The 17,324-nt window shown below is 44.4% G+C and overlaps 1 protein-coding gene and 1 long non-coding RNA gene across 3 annotated transcripts in view; one reads left to right on the top strand and one right to left on the bottom strand.

Annotated features, from left to right (window-relative positions):
* Nucleotides 1-2,681, bottom strand: part of LOC140711510 (chondroitin sulfate proteoglycan 4-like) — a 119,652-nt gene extending 116,971 nt beyond the window's left edge. Inside the window, exon 1 of the mRNA XM_073014763.1 lies at nucleotides 2,456-2,681. The gene's annotated coding sequence lies outside the window, so the exon portion shown is untranslated. The remainder of the gene's footprint in view (nucleotides 1-2,455) is intronic.
* LOC140711511 (uncharacterized) lies at nucleotides 1,856-8,292 on the top strand. 2 transcript variants are annotated; one of them, XR_012092775.1, is made up of 3 exons: nucleotides 1,856-1,964; nucleotides 7,665-7,922; nucleotides 8,190-8,292. It is a non-coding gene; the product is annotated as an uncharacterized lncRNA (long non-coding RNA). The 2 variants fall into 2 exon arrangements; XR_012092774.1 differs by having other exon boundaries at nucleotides 1,922-2,147.
* The last annotated feature ends 9,032 nt before the right edge of the window (nucleotides 8,293-17,324 follow it).

The raw sequence follows: 17,324 nt of genomic DNA, 5'->3' as shown, positions 1-17,324 counted from the left end.
AGAAGAAATGGTAAAGTGAGATGCCAAGTTATTTACTTTGGAACTGAAAGAAAATGTTAGGACTTCTGGGGTTGCTATATCTAAAAACAAGTAAGAACTGAAAATTTTTTTCATCTTTAATTTATGGACTGATTGACATCCTGTCTCAACTGGCATGAGACAGCCTCACCTGTTGAGTGTGAGTTTCATCTGCTCAGTGCACAAGTCTCCTAAGGGATGGGTGGGGGTTCCACAATGCAGAAAGCTTGACTGCAATGCCCTCTCTCTCTCCCTACATTCAGTACACACCACGGGCAGGTTTGCCTGGAAAACTGGGTCTACTAATTGCGTTATCTCACTGTAACTAAACAAGTCTTGACAAATACGATCAGGAACTTACAAAATTCCTCCAAACAAACCACTGGCTAAAGCTATATACAAATAATGTAAGGACTAGTAATGCAAAGGAACAAGCGGTGCTGGTGATTCTCTTCCTGGACAAATTCTCCACCAGCCTTGTTATAAGGTGAGGCAATAATATGCTAAGGAGATTTGACAATAAAGTAGTCAAACAATGAGAAATTATTGAACTATTGAACCATTGATTGAGTTTAGTGCTGAGTGGTCTAGTTTTGGTAGCACTGATAGATGATTTACAGAGATACACTGGGTGTATATACTAAAGATATTTCTATCTAGACAGTATTTTTTCACTAGACAAAGGTGGCTTCCCACCATGATGAAACTTGCCAAGATTGTTCAAGGCAATAGCCTGAATCACCCAAGGAATTAAGAAAAAAACCTAAATTCATATAATGCATCTGGCTACTCAAGAAAATATTCTTCCAAGTACACCAAAGTAGATTTGAATAAGACTTTTTGGTATTCAATATTTGTCATGCCATCGGCGCCATGGATGAAGAACAGCATATATGCTAAAATATATGCTATGGAAATCTTTATTCAATAAATCTCCATTATCCACATTCTTTCCCCTAAATGAATTTCTAATCCACTGGCACTTACCCAAGGTAATTGCACAGATGGGGAGGAAAGGAGGGTAATGAGTAGGAAAGGATGGAAATGAGTATTTAATGAGTGGTTCTCAGGCTGCTAGGCAGTCTTACATAGTATTTTATTTAAGCCTCTCTGTATCATCATCTCCATTTTACAGAGGTAAAAATCAAGACTCAGAGAAGTAACTTCCCCAAATTCTGAGAATACAGGACAGCACCCTGATTGAAGCCACGTCCATCTGACTGCAATGCTTCCTATCACCCTACACTGACCACTTGGATCACTGGCTCCTCGCCCATCACCACCCGATCTGTCCCCACGTGGCAATCACTGCCCTCTCAGATCTCGCTGGCCTGCAACTCACACCTTTCCCCTCAAAGCCACAGTCACGGCAGCCCCAGGCCTCCAGCTCCCTGTCCTATCCACTCTAGGAACCAGGCAGGAATGGGCAGGGGGTGGGCAGAGGAAAATCCAGGAAGGAAGGAGCAGAGCTGAGAGCAGAGCCCGGCCTCCCCACCGCCACAAGGGGAAGGTGAGGTGTCCTCTACTCCAGGGGCGGGTCATCGCTGGAAGGTGCTGCAAAGCTCCCATGAAATCAGCAAGAGTGTAAGCAGCAAGGACACTATTTGTCTACGCCTAAAATGCAGTAAATAAGACTTCAGAATTTAATCCAAGTACTACAGCGATACAGGGCCTTTGATTTAGAATGTGTTCTCTTAAAAAGTCTCCAAGGGAGTCTTTTGTTGAACCGAATTCAATTTTAAAACGCCGTGAAGGGAGGGAAGAACCAAGTACAGGGCTCAATCACGTAGCAAAAAGTCAAAGAATTACGTCATTAGCAATCTTTAACCTCTGAAAAGTGCCACAGAAATGTAGAGCACGTCTTCCTCATGGAACCCAGAAATTTTATGCTGATAGGTGGAGGGGCTTATGGGACAGCGGGCTGGTGGCCAAAGAAGATTCCAGCGGTGAGTTTACGGCAACCAGAGCCCTGCCGGTCACTTGCGGCCGAGTAACTTGCTGGGGCAGGGTGAGGGGCAGAGCTAAGAAGGATCAGTAGGGAAGACAGCAGGAATCATTCATTCTGCTGGTAGGAATGCAGTCAGGAGGCCGACTTTAAAACTCCGATCCTCGGGGAAGGCCACGCGGAGGTGAGGAACAGGCCCTGCCCTGGAGGCGCCCGCCGCACGGACTTGGAGATGGAAGTTTTTCGCGGCGGCGCCCAGTCACTGCGCAGGACCGAGCAGTCTCCTCCCCCGGCTGCCCAGCTCAGGAATGCCCTGCCTGCGAGTCAAAGTCGGGGTCGCGGCGTGGCGAACCTGGCCCAGCATTGCCTGGGGCCAGCAGGGGCGCCGAGGGGGTCTCCCCGCCAGGGCCCTCCTCCCCGCTCGCCCACCCTCTCCAAGCGGGCTCCGCACGGCCGGGGATGGGACGGGGAGGAGAAGTTTGGGGAGCGTACCTCCTAGCGCCCGGCAGAGCCCCAGGCAGGCGGCCAGTAGTAAGAGGCGGCGGGCCCCGAACCGCCCATCCCTCTGCGGCGGCCCTTTGCAGTCAGATTGCAGTCAGATGCCCGGCGCTCACTCCCCAGCGGCGGCCGAGCTACCCGCGCTGCGGCGACCCGGAGCCCTGCAAGGGGGCGCCGCCCCCAACACCTCGGGGGCCGGGCCGGGGCGGGGAGAGCCATTTGCAGCCTGAAGCTGTTGTGCCCCTTCAGAGCAAGGAGCGGGCTGGACCTTTACCCCGATCCTTACACCCCGCCCGCCGCTTGTAGCATCAAACTGGCCTAATGGCACCTAAAGGGGCAGAGAGTAAGCGGCTCCTGCCCCGCCCGGCCGAAATCTGCGATGGAGTAAAGTGTGCATGTGTGAGCAGGTGATTGTGACAAGTCAAGAGTGAGGGCAGCAGGCTGGAGGGTTGGGAGGAGACAGAAGGATTCCTGGAGAAGATAGGACCATCATCCGGCCTTGAGGCAACCGCTTCCCCTGACCAGGGTGAGATTCAGGCGGTCAGAGGGTTTGTTTTTCTCATTTCTATATCCTCAGTGAGTGCCTGGCAGGTAGCATCAGTAAATAGGTGTTGGATGAGTATGAATGGAAGAGAAGACAACCTAATCATTCCTTCTTAAATGTGAGTCTTCTTTTTGTTTCTTTGAAAGCACGGCCCCTAAATTATCCCATTGGATTTTTGAAGCAACTCTCTGTCAGAAGAAGACCCAAGAGTCCCCACCGGGTGGATATCGCCCCTGAGTTTTGGCACGTGATCATAGATCATAGAGAGGAAAAGCCTCCACTCAGGTCTGCGGCTACTGGTAAAAATTAACTTAAGCAGGGCCTGAAGAGGATAGTGCTTGACAGGGAGGCGACAGGGACCTTCTAGAATCAGCTCCTCTGGGAAGCATTTCTTTCAGTTGCGTTCTCTGCAACATGGGTGTTTGTCAAAATGTCAACACTTGAGCTACAAGAACAATCAATGCTAGTGATATTTTGTTCCTAATGAAATTAACAATGTCATTTCCCCTTCATTTGCTTTTTTGGTTCTGTAATGAAGTGCTTTTTCAGCATAGAATCAAATTTTGACCATTTCTCCAGCAGATGACCTGTGAGACCACTGTTTTTACTTCTGAGCTGGAATGTTTTGTCTACCCAGCATCTTCCCTTCTCCTGGGAACCTCACCCTCTTTCTTTAAGGGACTGTCTACTCCTGCTCTGACCATGTGTAGAAAATGAGAGTTGGCCTCCACATTCATGGGCCACAGTGATAAGTCAAGGAGTGGGTTCTTGACCTGAGCAGGGCCAGTTTCTATTTAAAGACTTTCAGGGAAGATTTCTAAAGGACAAGGGTCTGCCCCTCTCTGGAGGGGAGGCAGAGAAATTATAGGTAAGACTGTTTGCCTTTTCAAAGAAGCTAGCCTCTAAATGAGAAGAGAGCAGACAAAAAGATTTGCAGCTTGGGCCTGGGATGAATGAGATCTGTCGTCTCCATTCATCCACAAGGCCAGCAGTATTCTTATCTTTTCTGGGATTTGATTACATGAGTCAGTCAAGTCCCCTTTCAACCTAACCTAGCTGAGGTAGAGTTCCATTACTTGTAAGCAAAAGAACCTTCTTAACTTCAATCCAAGCATGATTTATATCACACTAGCTATGGTTTGTGCTCTGCAGGCCACAAATTTGCAAGCCCCAAGAGGAGGAGCTGAATTCCGGCTGATCGCTGTCCTCAGCCCAGATTCCCCTGGCACTCATGACTGCCTTACATGCTGTTGATTTCTCCGGCAAGCACCTGCAGCTCTCTACATGGGGCTTACTCTCTGGGTGTAGGAACATGCCTCGCCTTTGTATGCCCAAGGCAGGCCAGGGGTAGATGCTCACAGGAGCAGCCCTCAACCAATTATGGAAGGGAATTGGTGGACAAATATCCAAATTTCCTCACTCTGGGGTGGGACAACACCAAAGTGGGATCTAAATAGTCTCCTAGAGGACTAGGCTCTAGTTACCCATGGTGGTAACCTGCTCATTAATGTGAGTACTTGGTGGAACTGCATATATAGTCCCAAAACAAAAAGTTGTGGGTTGGAAGGAGCCTCTGAGAATGAAGTAGAAGCAGCAGATTTGTTGTTAAGAACCTGGCCACTGACTTTGCATCCCAGACTTATGTCAGTGCCCCAGGGCAAGTCCCTTAGCCTCTTTGGGCTGTGATCCCAGGCCTGACACATGCTTTTTGTTGGCATAAAATTGGCATAGTGATAGTTCCTACTTCATATGATGGTTGTGAGGATTTGTTATGACTTTTTGAAGTCTCAGAATGGAGCTAAAGGGGCAGAGAGATTCCACTGACATGTGTGGTGGTTTTGTGCCTGATATACAAGTGAATCCAAACTTCCTCTTCTACAACTCCTTCCTTACTGGGTTGTAAGGACAGTCACTGTAGTTCTTTAGCTTCAGACTAAATCAGAACAGGATTTCAAAGTAGCTTGAAGAGTCTAGTTAGGGGTCCCCAACCACCCCTGGCAAGAACCCTTAAAGCTGCCTGGGCAGTTGGAGTTCTACTCCTGGCCTCGCTGGACTCATCTACATCTCCTAGTTCCTTTGTGTCCTATCAGCCCCTCCATCCCAATCGAATGTTGTGCACTTTGTCAGTATTGTTTCTCTAACAAGCCAGAAATGAGTAATCAGCTGGCTGAGAAGCATCTAAGAGGGGAACCAGCCAAAAAGGATTAATTAGATTTTCCAGGTTCCACACAAACCTGTTACTCCCAGCCACTATGGTCTCCCACATAGCCCAGTATAAACTAAACACACTGTGCCTTTGCTTTTTCCCTCTTAAAACGTGGAAATCACACCAAATCTCTACAGTCCTTCAAAAGCTTTAGCATTTTCAGCAAATGGAAAGCCTCTCCACAAGGAATGTGAATTAATAAGCACAGAAGTTGGCCCCACCCTGGGCTGTGTCCTACCAGAGTGCTGGAGATGAAGCTTGGGAAGTCTGCTGGGGTCTGAAAGGTCAGTTCAGCTCAGATCAATCCAAGCATGCAGAAATTATCCTGGCACGCTCAAGTATCCATATAAATTTAAAAGCACAGGCAGCATAGAACAAGATTACCCAGAGAGGCCCAAGCTGTCACCAATGTCTCCCAGAGGGGCCTCTTCTCAAATCTTGGTTGTCTCTGGCTAAGAACACAAGCTCAGGGGTTTGAAAGACCTGAGTGCAAACTCTACCTTGGATACTAGTAAGTGACATTGGTATATGACCTTGGCCAAATCACTCAAATGTCCCAACTGTCCCCTCATCTGTAAAATGCAGATAATCATTCTGATTCCATAGGCGTGTTGTGCAGTTTAGTGAACTCATGAGGATTGAGTATTAAATAGTACCTGGCTCATGGTAAGAATTCTGGGCACTATAATTACACCTAGGGGCCCAGTTGGGCCTGTGGGCCTTCTCTGCCAGCCTCTGAGTAGCCCTGACTCAATCCCAAGCCTCAGACACTCTTGAGAATGAGCCATCTCTCATCTTTCCTGCAGCATGGAGGACTGTTTCATTTTGTTTCTGTGTACTTAACCATGTATACTGCTAAAGACTACTCATGTTCTCCATGTTAATAATCTCTAGCACTTTCCAGCTGTCCACAGCAGTGTGGATTTTCTAGGGGTTGAAGAACCCAGGACCAGATAGGTAGGAGTTATAGCTCTGGTCCTAGATGTGTGACAAGGCACATATCCTTATAAAATGAAAGGGATGGACTAAGTGATCCATAAATTCCCTTCAGGCTCAACATTTTATGATTCTAATTGGTTACCATTAGCGTCAGATGGCTCCCCCATTTAAATACAGCTCTTTAAATGGGCACACAAGAAAACTTGTAAAGTTTGGATTTCTTTACACAAATCAAAGTAGTGATTGCCAATAACACGAAGCTTTTAATGTAGAAACATCTTTTAAATGTTGAAAAGAGATAACTAGGAATTTGCTCCCTGTAGGGCACCACTTGCTCCTCTTATCTGAATTAGTTCTAACTTATCACTCACATGCTTCAAAGATTGAATGTGATCTCCAGCCAATTTCCATGGTAGCTAAGATGGCTCTAGAATAATGGGAAGTTAAGATACTCAGTTGGTAGGGAAAACCCATGTTTGTGGTGACTCCAAGGATGTTTCTTTGTAGTGTCTGGTCAGGAAATCCACCCAAATAAGGGCCACACTCTAACCTAGTCATTTTGACTGGCATTCTCCTGCTATACCCCAGCAACAGGAATTATCCTATTCAGATATTGGCCTGAACATGATTCACTCAGAAATGAAGGTATAGAGAGCAGAACACAAATATAGCGATATACATTCACTGATTCAACAAATATTCACTGAACTCTTTCAAATGCAAAAGGCACATGAAAGATGCACTGGTGCATACAGAGATCAGTTACAGCCTCTGCTTTCTAGGAAGCTGCAACATAGAGAGAGACATAAGACATGCACAGCAGTAATTTTAATAAAAGTGAATTGGAAGTTGAGTCACGCCTCTGGGCTCAAATGTCTCCTTTCTGGAACTGTCCAACCCATACACTGTTGTTGATGTGACCAGCTTGAGCAGCTGTGTCACATTTGCATGACCTCTCACCCTCTGACCCCACACAGTTGGACCAGGTGAATTCCTCATCTAAAGGGCATGACCCTGGAGAAAAGGAATATCAAAGCTGATTCCATCTCAAAACTTTCAGCCAAGAAGCATAAAGAATGCAATGATCTGGTGGCAGTCACAGAACCAGTAAGTCATGTGGAGGTGGTGCCTTCATAAATACCAGCAGAGATCCAAGTTCCACCCAAGCTATGGAGGAACAGGGACTATAAGTCAGCAGAAAAAGCCACTTGCCTCTGTCTTGGTCTTTGCAGAGAGGAGATTGGTACCATGTTCCAGAGAAAAGCTGATTGTAAGAGACAATCAGAGCCACAGAAAATCATTGCCTGGTGGTCTTCTCATTCCTGTGAAGTCCAGATGTACTTCCTGAATTTTATGTCCATGAGATTCTTCTGGGTTCTTTCAATAAATCCATACTTTGCTAGAGCTAGTCTATAACTCTAGCTTCGCAGATTCTGGTGTGCACAAATTATGACTTTCAACATTTTTCCAAAACTCAACTTGATTTCCGTTTTGACCTTCAAAATCTGTTGCAGATGCAAAACTACAACTCAGCCAGTTGAAGGATTCTTTCCTGCATCCGCTGCCCCAAGTTGTTTTGCAGTTCCGTGGAATTTATGTAGTGCCAAGACATCAAGATGACTGAAGAAGGGGTGTGGCAGTTGTCTGTTGCAAGACACTCTCACCCTTATGCAGGCCCCCCTGAGACATTCTTCACCCCATGTGGTCTTCAGGTGTCAGTCCATGCAGGCTCCATGGAGACCGCCTCCTTCCCATCTGAATGGTCCCATCAGGTCAGCAACCTTTTCCATTTCTCCCTAGCTACTCTGAATGCTCTCGGGCCACCCCTAGTGCACGAGCTCTTTGTGAGGCTGGGTAAGGCCCTGACTGCCAATGCTCACCACACAGACATTTTCTCTCTTGGAATCTTACTGTCTTTTGGGACCCCATTCATCTAGCTGTGGGATTGGGCTGCTTCCATTGGTCTCTGACTTTCTGTAAGGCCCACCAATGTCATCGCACTGACCATTTTGCCTTGACTGTTCTGTCTCCCAACCCAGGAAATCCTTTTCCTCTTGACCTGCTGGGTAGTGAGGAGGAGGAAACGCTGCATAAACCAAGATGGAGTTTTAGCCACTCAGCAGAATAAAGTGTAAAATCATGAGTTTGATTATTATAATATAAATGTATCATTTGTGCAGATCTGAATTGCAGACAAGAGGACTTGTATTTGCCACATTAAAGGGACTACACAGGAATGCTAAGAATTCTTATGGAACCTACACTACTCCCAGACTGGTTAACAAATGGTTGAATTTGAGCCAATTTCTTTGAGGCAATGACTGTGACCTCAGTGAGCACTGATGTGTGAAAATGAGGTAGACTCTCAGAAGTCACTGCTGGTTTCAGAAAAAACAGTCTTTGAAGGAGTACCTCAGGATGCTTTCTGTCTCCCGGGAAGTCAACAGAAGGAAGGAAGAATGGCCAAATGAAAACTTCTGAGTTTTCTGCAGAGATTAAATTCTCTAATTTCTGGGAAGCTGCCTCAGGAAAGACACGGATCTCTTCAGGACCTCTGTCAAGGATTCCAATTTCTCAAAAACCAGAACCTTTTCCCAAGGAGAGTGGAGCAATTCTAGCTGAACTGGCTGCCTCCAGCAACCAAGAGGTCCCTTGTTACTCTGCAGAACCCACACAGCCCCTTAATGTCACATTAACTTAGTGACCTGGAGCATGTGCAGAAAAGGTCTATATCCCAGCTAGAAGGAAAACTCTGCCTAGCCCCAAGGGGAATATTTCCAGGTAGCTTCTCTGAGTAGAAAAGGGGAAATGTTCTCCAAGTAGAAAAGTGCTAATGGATTCTGTTCTTCCTTGATTTATGGGAAGATAAACACTTTATGGGAGATTCTACCCACAAAGAGACCCAGAACTAATAATGTGGAAACTGAGGTATATTTGGTACCAGGAAAGGTAGCTTGGGAAACCAGAAGAGAACTAGATTGGGGCCAGGCTGACTCTGCAGGAGCCTAACTCATTCAGCTCCCTTGTCCACTCTGAGCCCAGAGAGCCCCCAAGGCCCAAGTTAAAATAATAACTACCAGAAGGAGGAGAATTATGTATCTAAAAAGCAGTTGAGGTAACAGCCCCATTATTTAGGGAGGCAACTTTTCACGGAGGCTTTATAACCCCTCACTCTGTGAGTGGTTAGAGGTTCAAATCCCAGCTTCACCACTCAGCAAGCCAAGTTACCTAGCCTTTGTGCCTCAGTTTTGCCAGCAGAGATATGGACATAGTACAGTACCTACCTCCACTGGGATGTTGTAAGGTTAAACAAGATCATTCACAAAATATGCTTGAGACATAATGGTAGGCAGCATTTTGACTGTTAACCACTCCTGTTGCCTTTAAGCAAAATGAGATAGCTCTTCCTTGAAGAATACTGTTCAAAGACATGCAAACACCAAGGAGAAAAAGAAATGGCTGGGTGTGAGGAGTTGCAGGGATTTGTTTCATTTATGAAATATTACTCCACCGTAGTAGTTTGCTTGCAAGGAACAAAACCCCACTGAAAGAGCCTTAACTAGAAAGGAAAGTCACATATGAGAAACAGGAGGAGAGCAAGAGCCTTCTTGGGTATGTGAGGTGGATTTTAAAGAGCGGGTCAATGGAGATGTTGTACAAGGCCCTAGAAGGCAGGAGGACATGAGGGCCTGGTGCTTCCAGCCCGTTCTTTCCTCCTCAGGAGACAGCTTCTGTCCGACGGCTAACGGGAGAAGGAAGAGTAGCATCTCAGGATGTCAGGAGTTTGTGCAATTTCTCAAACTTGTTCAGTTTCTCCCCATCACATACACACATGGGTTCTTCCTCACTGGCAACACCCTCATCATATGGCTAGTGCTTCACCCCTTCTTGATCTTTCAAGGGTGGTAGGGATTGTGAAAGGCAATTTCCATATGATGAATGAAACTGGGGACTAAGTGAGGACTTTGATTCAACATCTTGTTGAGGACTGCCAGCAAATGCAAAGTCCTCACTTGACAGTAATAGAAGGAATAGCACACTTGGCCCTATAGCACAGGCATAGGGTGGGTTCTTTCTGATGGAGACTGGACAATCTGTGGACTGAGGCTCACAAAGAGGCAAGTTCTCCATGCTTGGCCAGATCCAGCCATCTGGCATCTTTGGCAAATTCCTCAGAGTCAACTGTCAGGGAAAGCTCATAACCCCCATTCTTTTATTCTCTTCTTCCCCCCGCCCCCACCACAAACACCTAGTCATTTTTTCTCCCTAGCACAGGATAATAATATCTTTTGACATGGGAAAGAATCTGCTCTCTTCCTCTGCTTTTGGCTGTGTTTTTGCTCATTTTCTCATAGAGGGTTGCAGCCCGGGAGAGAGTAGAAAGAGTCCCTGAGCTATTGTAGCTTTTGTGTTACAAAAACCTTAACGCTTATGGGTATGGGATTCAGAGGCACAAAGATTACTTGTTTAAATGATAAGTGAAAGGGTGCTCACAAAAGGAAAAACTAAATTAATATCTCAAACTATGATTCCAGTCACTTCCGGTTACAGCATAATATTGTGGGTAAGGCTGGTAGGCCTATCTTTCTGCCAATTCTAGAATTCAGAGCCCAGATCAAAGACTTGGCATTTAGAAACATCCTGAACATTTGCTTTCAGCTCATCCAGGTTCTGGGTCATGAAGCCTGAAGTCACCAGAAGGGTGGTATATAGTCAGAGAGAGGGGGAGAGGAAGTACTAGGACAGTGCAGGGTCTCTGAAGTTAACAGATTAGAGAGCTTCAAGGACTGACTGTGGTCCCAGAGACTGACTTCCCACCCTGGGAAGAGCCCATTGGGTGGTCTCTGGTAACACCTTGAAAACTATTTCTGATAATGGGTATCCCAATAGAAAAAGAGGAAGTCAAACTACTCCTGTTTACAGATGACATGATTCTATATCTAGAACACCCCGTAGCCATGGCCCAAAAGCTCCTTCAACTGATAAACAACTTCAGCCAAGTTTCAGGACACAAAATCAACATACAAAAATTATTCTAGCATTCCTATACACCAACAACAGCCACGCCAAGAGCCAAACCAGGAACGCAATCCCATTCGCAATCACTACAAAAAGAATAAAATACCTAGGGATACAGCTAACCAGGGAGGTGAAAGATCTCTACAATGAGAAGTACAAAATACTGCTCAAATAAATCAGAGATGACACAAACAAATGGAAAAACATTCCATGGTCATGGATAGGAAAAATCAAAATTGTTAAAATGGCCATACTGCCCAAAGCAGTTTATAGATTCGATGTTATTCCTGTCAAACTACCAACAAGATTCTTCACAAAACTAGAAAACACTATTTTAAATTTCATATGGAACCAAAAAAGAGCCTGAATAGCCAAGGCAATCCTAAGCAATAAGAACAAAGCTAGAGCCATCATGCTACCTGACTTCAAACTATGCTTCAGGGCTGCAGTAACCAAAACAGCATGGTACTGGTACAAAAACAGACACATAGACCAATGGAACAGAATAGAAAGCCCAGAAATAAGGCTGCACACCTACAACCATCTGATCTTCAACAAAACTGACAAAAATAAGCAATGGAGAACAGACTCCCTATTCAATAAACCGTGCTGGGATAACTGGCTAGCCATATGCAGAAGATTAAAGCTAGGCCCCTTCCTTACACCATATACAAAAATCAACTCAAGATGGATTAAAGACTTACATGTGAAGCCCAAAACTATGAAAACCCTGGAAGACAACCTGGGCAATACCATCTTGGACCTAGGAATGGCCAAAGATTTTATGACAAAGACACCAAAATGAATCACAACAAAAGCAAATATTGACAAATAGGATCTAATTAAACTGAAGAGCTTCTGCACAGCAAAAGAAACTATCAACAGAGTAAACAGACAACCTAGAGAATGAGAGAGAAATGTGTGCAAACTATGCATCTGACAAAGGTCTAATATCCAGCATCTATAAGGAACTTAAACAAATTTACAGGGGAAAAAAAAAAAAAGCAACCCATTAAAAAGTGGGCAAGACATGAACAGACACTGTTCCAAAGAAGACATATATGTGGTCAATGAGCATATGAAAAAAAGCTCAATATCCCTAATGATTAAAGAAATGCAAATCAAAACCACAATGAGGGCCAGGCGTGGTGACTCAAGCCTGTAATCGCAGCACTTTGGGAGGCTGAAGCGGGCAGATCACGAGGTCAGGAGATCGAGACCATCCTGGCTAACATGGTGAAACCCCATCTCTACTAATAATACAAAAAAATTAGCCAGGCATGGTGGCGGGCGCCTGTAGTCCCAGCTACTTGGGAGGCTGAGGCAGGAGAATGGCGTGAACCCGGGAGGCAGAGCTTGCAGTGAGCCAAGATCACGCCACTGCATTCCAGCCTGGGCCACAAAGCAAGACTCCATTAAAAAACAAAACAAAACAAAACAAAACAAAAAAAACCAACACAGTAAGATACCATCTCACACCAGAATGGCTACTATTAAAAAGTCAAATATAATAATAATAATAACAGATGCTGGCAAGGAGAAAAGGCAATGCTTTTACACTGCTGGTGAAAATACAAATTAGTTCAACCATTGTGGAAAGCAGTGTGGTGATTCCTCAAAGAGCTAAAAGCAGAACTACCATTCAACCCAGCAATCCCATTACTAGGTATATAACCAAAGGAATATAAATCATTCTATCATAAAGACACATGCACACATTCATTGAAACACTATTCACAATAACAATGATGTAGAATCAACCTAAATCCCCACCAATGGTAGATTGGACAAAGAAAATATGGCAAATATACACCATGGAATATCATGCAGCCATAAAAAAGAATGAGATCATGTCCTTTGCAGGAACATGGATGGAGCTGGAGGCCATTATCCTTAGCAAACTAATGCAAGAACAGAAAACCAAATACTGCGTGTTCTCACTTAAAAGTGGGAGCTAAATGATGAGAACACATGGACACATAAAGAGGAATCACAGACACTGGGGCCTACCTGAGGGTGGAGGGTGGGAAGAGGGAGAGGATCAGAGAAAATAACTATTGGGTACTAGGCTTAACACCTGGGAGACAAAATAATCTGTACAGCAAACCCTGTGACACAAGCTTACCTGTGTAACAAACCTGCACACGTACCCCTGAACCTAAAATAAAAATTTTAAAAAGAAAGAAAATGTTCTGTAGAGAGTGACGACAAATGTCAGCCGGCAATGGATTAACAGAGGAGTGGGGAAGTTCTGGAAGCTGATGGTGTGATATAGATTTGAGGAATTTAACTTTGAAAAACCTTTATGTTTTACATGGTTATCACTTCTTGTTTCACTGCCAGTGACAAATAGCTTGCCATTTTAGGAATGTAAAAAATTTTTATATCATATGACTTGATGCAATTATGGGGGGTGAATCACTACTGCATTTTGAAACATTTCTTAAATAAAATTAGAAGACTGGGCTAATTGGTCTCTGAGGTCCCTGTCAGCTCTGACATTCCATGATGCCTTGAACCTTTGGGCCATCACAAATGAACTTTTACAGAGCACTTTCAGCAACACAGAACATGCAAAGATGGCTCTTGTCTATAGTCACAATGGGAATTCTTATAAACTCCCTACAACTAGAGAGTCCTCTGCTTCTGACTGTCTCATCTCCTGCTTGGCTTTGCTCAGAATCAAGTCTTCATCAGTCCACAGGCTCGGAGGGGAAGCCACCCATCGAGCAATGAGGGGGCCCACATGGCCAGCTCTGAGTGGTAAACTGCTCCCCACAAACCCACCCCCAAGGTCCATATGGAGGTAGGACCCACCTGGAACCCTTGGTGGTTTAGGCCATTTAATATGTCAACTTCTCAGCCCCTGGAAAGCCAGAGAGTGCCGCTACCACCCTTCCCCATGGAGCAGCCCCAGGGGCTCAGACATAATACCAGCAGGCACCAGGCCTCATTAGGGGAAGACATGTTTCTGCTGAACTTGCATTTCTAGCACAAAGCTGCCTCTAGTAACCCTAGCGAAAGAAATACAAGAAGCCACAGGAAACTATTTTCAGCTATCTTAAAATTAGAAAATTGATTTAAAATTGTTGCATTCTGTTTTTCAAAGAATCATTTACAGCTGTCTTGCCTTGCTTTTATACGATTTACACATATGACTCAGTCCTACTTTTGCCCCACAACTGAGTGAGACTTGAAAAGAAATGTACACTAAAGAGACCTCCCTGGCCCCTCCAGACTCAGAGATAAGAGTGTTTTCAAGTCAGAAATAAAGAGAACTGCTTGCTTCTTTCTCTCTCTTTCATTTTCTTTCCTGACAAGGTCTCACTCTGTCAATCAGACTGGAGTGCAGTGGTGTGATCATAGCTCACTGTAACCTCGAATTCCTGGGCTCAAATGATTCTCCCACCTCAGCCTGCAGAGTAGCTAGGAACTGTGTGCTTTTCCAAAGCCAATTTCCGGTCCACCTGCTTATGATCCTGTGTCTCTGGTGCCATCTGCAGGAAGTAGACACAGCCAGATGTTTTATACAGATTGAGTATCCATTATCTGAAATTCTGGTGTTTCAAATTTCTGATTTTTTTTAATTTTATTTTAACGTATGTTCATGTACCTAATGAGATATCTTGGGATGTGACCCAAGTCTAAACAGGAAATTCATTTGTATTTTATATATGCCTTATATGCATAGCCCAAAGGTAAGTTTATACAATAACTTTAATTTGTGCATGAAACTAAGTTTTGGCTGCATTTTCTACTACAGCTTGTCACATGAGGTAAGGTGTGGAATTTTCCACTTGCAGAACCATGTCAGCCTTCAAAAAGTTTCCAGTTTTGGAGGATTTTGGATTTCAGATTTTCAGATTGAGGATTCTCCACCGGTATTTTTATGTGATATTAACTCAGCAACTGGTGGTGATTGACCATAGAGGGGACAACAAACAAGCAGCCTAAGAGAGGTACCAAGAGAACCATGGACTATGAGGAAGTCATGAATGTCCCTTAGAATCACTCGGCAATGCTAAAGGCATCACGAGAAGTCAAGTAAGATAAGGGTGGAAATTTTCTAGCGGTTTTGACCATTTGGAGGCTAGAGCTATAGAGCTAACTTCATGAGAGTAGCTTTATTATCTCAGCAGGAAACAGAAATTATACTGCCCTGATTGGATGCGTGCAAAGAGAAAGAAACATCATGTGCTTCACAGAGTTTGGATCAGAAGAGTAGGAGGGAAGTTAGTTATGGTGAGGGGACTATAATATCAGGAAAGGAATTTTTAGGATTAGAACATGCTTTTAGGTTGGAAAAATAGAGAAGGCGATATTGGAGATTAAAAAAGGGAAAGAGAGTGATACCTTGAAGAGGCAGAAGGGAATGGAATCCAGAGGCAGGTGGAGGTTTGCCCTTAACAAGGGACAAAGGAAGGATGAATTTGGATATATGACAAGTCTATAGGTCAGAGTACAAGAAACTGAGCTTGGAAGCCTCAGTTTTCTCTATGGAATGGGATGCAAAGTGTAGATGGGCTTAATACAAGCCTGGACAGTTTAGAATTATCCTAGGTCTGAACTTCTTTCCCTTTCCCTCTGTTATGTAAAATTGTTTATGAGTAGGTTGACCATTACTCCTAGTGTGTCCAAGACAGTCCCAGTTTATGCGTATTGCTCTGTTATAATTATTCATTCTCAACAATGTCCCAGTTGGAACAATAAATTATATGGTCACTGTATATACGTGTGTGCGTGTGTGTGTGTGTGTGTGTGTGTGAGGGCAAGGCTGGTGTTTTGTCAGCCTGCACAACTGTGGCATTTTCTCCTGTAATACGGACCCTTGCATCAGACCCAGAAGACACAAATAGTATTGATTCAGGGTTGGGGTTTTTCTAGGCAGGTGAAGTAGCAGGCTAGAGATACTTAAGATTTAAGAGTTCTGGTGATTGGGTAGCATAGGGACAATGGCATCTATCAATGCTTCCTCCTCCACACAGGTAAGAACATCTTAAACACTGTGGTTTGAGGTATCTCTCAGAGGAAAAGCCAGTGCTCTTTGTAGACAATGGTCTACAAAACCCTGAGTGACCTGCACCCACGTCTGACCTTCTATCACCTCCTTCTCATTTACTGCTCTGTGGAAAAGAAGACCACAGCCTCAGAATTTACCATAAAGACAGCACTGTGGAAGGAGGGAAGGAAGTGTCTAAGTGTCTAGCAAACAGCACACCCCAGATCCTTAACACATGAAAACTGCAGACTTTCTTTACATACTGATACAACCAAAGACACCCCCTCCTCCACCGCCTGAGTATTGCCTTATGCATCAAAAGGGGTGCAGGAATTTTGTAATTCATAGGCAGAGGTGGGGGGATACTGTGGTAGTCAGGGAAGGGGAAATCTAGGGATTACCAGAGGATGCAAATACTACAATCCTAAATTAGCAAACTTCAAAGGGCCATAGGGGAGGAGTGGCAATTACATACTTTTCCTAGTCAAACTTTAGCAATGTATTATTTCACTAGACATTAATTTTTCTTTCTATATAGTAGTTTGTCAAACTTGAAGCTCTGAGGAACAACAAGATGCCACATATGTCTAGAGTGGAGTATAAAAGAAGATTCAATCTCATAGTAGACAAACACTCCAAGGACACAGGCTCTTTACACTTGTCATTTCCTCTGCCTGCGATGCTCGTAATACAGACAGCATCCAACTTAGCAAGGTTCAACTTACAATGTCTCTGCTTTAGTATGGTGCAAAGGCAATGCACATTCAGTGCACTCCTCAGCTCCCGATGGGGTTACATCTGGATAAACCCATTGTAAATTGAAAATACCATAAGTTGAAAACACACTGTTGACTAACAATATTTTCAACTCATGATGAGCTTATGAGGTTACTGATGGGCTTCTAGGGACATAACCCCATTATAAAATGGGGAGCATCTGCATCCTCATGGCTTGTCCCATGTTGCTTTCTCTGCTTAAACGTACTCTAACTGGTGAGGCCTCCCATAGTCACCATAGAAAACAACTCCTCCATTCTGCATAAACTGCTTTTTCTCCACAGCATTGATCACCATCTGGTATACAGAGATCCTTATTTATAGTTTTCCTTCTCACTCTAATGTAAACTCTATGTGGCAGAGACTTGGTATGGTCACT

The sequence above is a fragment of the Chlorocebus sabaeus genome, chromosome 4 (assembly GCF_047675955.1).
Source record: "Chlorocebus sabaeus isolate Y175 chromosome 4, mChlSab1.0.hap1, whole genome shotgun sequence".
NCBI classification, from domain to species: Eukaryota; Metazoa; Chordata; class Mammalia; order Primates; family Cercopithecidae; genus Chlorocebus; species Chlorocebus sabaeus.
This window is presented reverse-complemented; position numbering and strand designations above follow the sequence as displayed.